The sequence below is a fragment of the Plutella xylostella genome, chromosome 23 (genome assembly GCF_932276165.1).
Source record: "Plutella xylostella chromosome 23, ilPluXylo3.1, whole genome shotgun sequence".
Classification (NCBI taxonomy): domain Eukaryota; kingdom Metazoa; phylum Arthropoda; class Insecta; order Lepidoptera; family Plutellidae; genus Plutella; species Plutella xylostella.
The window spans coordinates 7,938,485-7,944,484 of NC_064003.1; positions in this window are offsets into that span (position 1 = coordinate 7,938,485).

Sequence of the window (6,000 nt, forward strand, 5' to 3'; positions counted from 1 at the left end):
AAACTTCCGACACGCTCGATTCGCGACACTGACAATGTCGAACCGAGCATTTATTTATAAAAGCATTTTATAATAAACGATAGAAAAGATCCCATTAAATAGTTGTACAAAAAGTCCGACCGCCGCGTCGTATGGAGCTTGTTACATGATGGACGATCTGCGCAGGCGCATGTCATTGTTTGGTAATCTCTATTCCCTTCTGCCCCCGGGATGCGCAAAAAATACGGGAGCTCTAGTGATGTACTTGTACCTTAGTGATTAGTCAAGTTGATAGATATGGGAAAATGGTGTAACAGCTGAATTATCTAATTAAAGTTAAGCATATAGATTGGGTCAATTATTCACATTAAAATTTTCAAAACTACATTAAGCGTGTACCTAATGCCTAACTTGGCATGGGGAAAAAATTTACATAATATAATGAAACAGAGGATAGGTGACATTAAAAAAGTCTGAAACTGTAAACTATACGAACATCTTCGTTTACGATACGAGGCATTTTAGAAAAAAGGAAAATTGAATTTGCTATAAAGTACCTACCTAAAAGGTATTTTACCAGAAGCAAAACTTATACTGTATGTCAAAGTATCTGAATTTCCATACAACAAGCACAGCCCATCACTAATCCATACCACCCCGCGCACACGCATACACCCAGTCTCTGACAGGATAATGACGGCCATACTCTCCATTCACAAGCCCACAATGACAAAGCATGGCAAATAGCACAGTCTATTATCGACTAGTCCTGTGAGAATATTTGTCAGTTAGAATACCCATTCACGTGTGGTTTGAAAACTTGGAATTGTTAAGAGGATTCTTTGGTTGCGTAAGGATTTGATTAATTTATAGGGTTTTTGGTGGTGGTGTGAATGCGGTTGGATCTAAGTACTAGTTTACTCGATTGTTTCAACGTTTTTTTTTTAAATTTATGTTTCTACCGTAGATTACACTCGTGCTTCATGGATGTAACGGTATGAAATCTTATGTATTGAGAATAATTCGGTAGACGCCAAAAACTTCGTCCTTTGAAGTTGCTCAGTTTGTCGAGTAGGCACATTAATTACTAGTCGAAGGAAATTAAATGGATAAAATTCCATAAAGACCCTATCTATATACCTATTAAAAAACAGACGAATAAACTTTATAAGTAAAAAAAACTGCACATGTACGACCAACGACCACCCGCTCCAATTTCTCGAATCCAATTTTTTTTTGGACGTATTTTTTTAATTCACTGTATGCTGCGAACCGATCACAACAAATATAAAATATGACACGCCTCCTTAAAAACCTTTTGTGTACACACAACACAACTGGTTTTGTAATAAAACTTTGGCGCTAAAAATTAAATTCTGACAATAGATGCTATTACAAATGTATTAGATTTATTGTGAGCCATTCCAGCCCTAATGGTAAGTGTCAAATGCGAAATAAGATACTTTTAGGATGTGTCTAAAAAGTTTAAAATTGATAAAGTGCACGCCATTGTTCGTGTGGCGTGATAATGTGAGATACGCTACGCTACCCCTTTTTATTGTGAAATTAAATATTATGAGATTTGTCATTGAGTAATGGAATCACACCTTATGGTTGTTTTCTTAATGTGTACCCATCTGTAGCGTAGGTTCAATTATACACAATGTTAATTAAGTAGCAACGTTCTTCAGTGTCATACTAATCTCTGAATACCTTTCATCATACTTCATTTCATACTCTGCATACTGCGTTCAAACTTCAACTAGGATTATGAGGGCGGAGGACAAAGACGCATCACTGCGCTCAGATACTTGTCCAGGGGGGTCACTCTATATGACAAAGTTTCTATGCGCTGCTAGCCATGACTCTATCTCGTTGTATTAAACTTGCCGATTGTTCGTTCGTTTTACGGCAAAATAGAATAACCCTTCAGCAACTCACGCTAACTCGATACAGTATGCTGCTTCTCAGGCCGATGTTGGCTCTCGCAGCAACTTACGACAAAGTCCAGGCGACTGAGCGTGTCTAGTTTAAAGTCCCCGGGCGATTGTTAGCAGTAGTTACATCCTAGGACTGGTTCCCTCAACTCATATGAACTACTCTGAACCACACACTGTATTTTTCTCCATAGATACGTGATGATATGTCCTGATAACATCTCCGAGGGATTTCAGTCTTTATCCCGATGGTTTTGAGGCGTTAATGCAATGTTTTGGGAATGCTAGCTGGGCAATGGCAGGATTCGTTCATTTTATTTCTGTTTTAAAACTTTTAATAATCATTTTCGGTGCTCTATTTGTAGTAGAGTTCCTATAATGAAGAGTTTCTGCGAAATGCTTTGCATGGTGTTTTTGGAGATTTTTTCGAGTTAAAACTGTTATAATATTAGTAAATACATAAGAATGAATAATTAATACTAAGGGACGACATAATTTAAGTAAGCTTTCAACAATGACCAGCATGACGGTGAATAATTTTGGCAACTTAAATCTCCTTGCAATGACGCTGCTAAAACTCCTAAGTATTTACCTTTCTAAAAATAACATCCAACTTTCAATTGTGAAGCCCAGAAGAATTGAGGGGAAGTTTGTGTAAAGACCCTTAAAGTCCCAAAAAAATCGCGGTTGAAGACCCAAGTCTTTCTAGTGATTAATCCGGCGATAAGCACCACAAAGACGGACAAATGTGTGCCGAACAGATTCCAGATTTAAAGCCGATAAACATATTCCGAGATAGGTACGCTTTTTGTCGAGTTGTTATCAAAAATCTTAGTTACTTTGTTTGTGAGCACGTGTTTGACTGTGCATCACATTTCTGCGGGTTGTTTTGCTGCTCAGAAGTTGCGACGTTATGGAGTTCGATTTTATCGCAACGGGTTTTTGAAATTGTACTCTAATCTTTATGATCCGAGGGTGTGTAGAAAAGAAAGTTTTGGATTTAACTTAAAACAGCGCTTACAAAGTTGTACACTTCGGTATAAGTAATAAATAATTGAAAGTTCCGTTCCTTCTGTTATGCTCTACTGGGTCTGTAAATAATCTAATAGTGTAAATTATATACTCGTCGAATAACATCGCGTGCTGCGGTTATACCATCAAGAAAATAACGAGCTAGATATTCGAGATAGATTAATTGTTCATAAGGACACATTAGCATCGTGTGTGGTGTCTCCTTGATGCATCTCTTCGATCGAAATTACGATAATGGTCTCGAAACTTAGTGAGCGTTATAAAATACCTCCGACTTTGCGTCACGATGTCATTACATTCCATGGCTCTTTGTGCCCTACGCCTCAGACGGCTGATAATCTAAATGTCTTTGATACAATGAAGGATTAGACGAGATACGTTCGTCATGGACCTAATTGTTCATTGTGACGGGACGAAGATTATAATAAACAGAGAAGTGGTTACGTCCGTTTTAGAATCCTCGGTAATAGACATAGGGGAGGAATGCCGGTGAAGCTAATGTTTACTCCGTATAATGAAAAACTCGTACTATGATGCTCTTTTTGATCAGTACGTAAAGGCAGCGTATTAAGGTAGGTATTGTTCAGATGACGGACAGAGAGAATTACTTTCTGTTTCATCAAATAACCGACAATTTGCCTCGAACAATATAACGTCTTCCTCAAAGATGTCCCATTTGTCTGGGTACCATTGTGGCTGAGCAAACAATTTTTGGTTAAAAGGAGGATTCATTGTTCGGCCGCCTTGCGCATGACAATCTTGACACAGTGTTTATGTAAACAGGCTATTGTCGCGGGTTATTCTGCGTTATCCTCTAATCCGACGAAAACAATTTCAGCCGAATTGTTATGTTTGGTTATTGTGAGTATTGTTCCCTTTGCTCAATCTGCGGCTTAATCTACCGAGCACTGGATGTTCTTTCCTAGAATATCAGACGCGTCAGATGGTCATTTAGATGAGCCGTCTTGTTTATACTTGCTCGTTTCTTTGTTTTGAAACTGGTATTACTTTAAAAAGGTGTCAAACATACATACATTTTACACTACATTTAACTGTTTAACTGTAATGTAAGTTAACTTTTCCATGAATAATAATGTTGAGGCTGTTTGAACACAAGATAATAATAAATATACTTATACTCATGTATAAAGTAAAATAGTAATACCTAAATAGTTGTATTGTGATGTAAGTTTAAACAACTAAACTGGAGCTGTATTATAAGAGTAAAATACATTAAAATAATACCTCTAGCACTACGTAACAATAATTTGACCAATAAAAAACCACATGCAATATTACTGTAATTATACCTGTGAAATTCACATAGCCCTTTTAATAAACCGCTTTATTTGTAAATCGTGTGGTAAAAACGCATAATACCACACTCAGCAAGCAAGGGTTATTTCGTGTGAGCTTTCAAAGTATTTTTATAGGAAGGTTTCTTCGAAAGAATTTTAACTGGGGTTGTTGGCGTGAGTGATACGCTCTACGATTGTGATTTCATTTCCCAGAGTTGGTGCCCATACTGTGGTAAGAGATTTTGTGCTATGGATTGCGATGGCATTTAAGATGATAAACCCAACCTTATGGGTGGGATAAACCTCGATCCTGGGCTGGGTTTCTGCTAAGCTTGATTGTTTAATACATTTTATCGCAAATAAAAATGATTTTAGTACTTAGTACTTTAGTACTCTAGAACATGAAAATGGCCAATAAATAAATATTATAGGCCTCAATGTAGGCGAGAGATCAATTCTATTCTCAAAGTATTCGAAGACAATTTCACTGTGAAACGTAAACAAAATAATCACAAACAACCGAACCGTTCGAAACATCAAATTCCGAACCTAGAGCAATTGATTTGATTGCTCACAGCATTTAAAGTTTATCCCAAAATGACCGCAACCAAGTGTGCCTTTAGTTCCGTTGTAAATTGAAATGGAAATGGTTATAAAGGTGGGGTATTTGTTTACAGCCGAGCAGTAGAGTTAATGAATATTTTTTAATAAGCGTTGCATAAAAGTCCGCTTTACGGCATTTTATTTCCCTCAATACAATTTGACCCAGTTTGCTTAACGACGGGAGGGCGTGCAGTGCACTGCCTTTGCCTTCGTGGCCAGTAGCGACTGATCTTGTATTTTTTTCGCTCTGTGAAAGTCTTTACTGATCTCTGCGTTCGTAAGCTGCCTTTTGATATAGTTAAATCACGACAGTTACCGTATTCTCAGATATATAAAGTTGCGCCTCAAGAGGAAGCTATTTCGAAGTCTTCTAAGATTATAACTAACTATAGGTACCTGCCCTGTTGAAGTTATTTCTATTATTATTTTTCTAGATTATCTTGTCCAAATCTTGGCCAGGATCGTGATGCAAAACGCACTAGCAGCAAACAGCTGGAAAGCGTCTTACACTATGTTTACATACTAACATTAACATTGCCATCGGTTATCATGACACCGATGGAACAAATACTTATTAAAGTCCTGTATTTTTCATTCTGCATTATAAAGCTGAATGTTTTCAGGATCTTCAATAAATGAATGTTCTCCAGCCGGCACTTTTGCACCAACAGTGGTTTGATGAGGAAGGCCTATTAGGACAGAGTGTTGTGACGCCCGGGAGAGGCCTATATCCAGCTGTGGACTATTTCATGACGTGAAACAATACTCAAATTTAAATTGTCTTTAATTCATAACCTCATTAGGGTATATCGTATAGGGTTAATTAAGAAACAATAGTTAGATGATCAGTTAAGAAAACCTACGTGACTTGGAAATTGCTTCAACAGATTTTTATTTGTTTAGCGCACAGCCTTAGCCATAACTATACTTAAATTGATGTATGCGCGCTGTGTGTTCCAATTGCATCAAATAATAAAGACCGTTTCAGCCACGGAAGCCACAATAAAAACTAAACTTGACGAGTTATAAAATGAACAGTGAATAGCGGCAATACAAATTTTCATTAAATTTTCAAATTGCCCCTGTGTTTATGTCTGTTATTTTAACGTTAGTAATATTTTACTTTGTCTTCAATGGTGCAGTTTTAACTC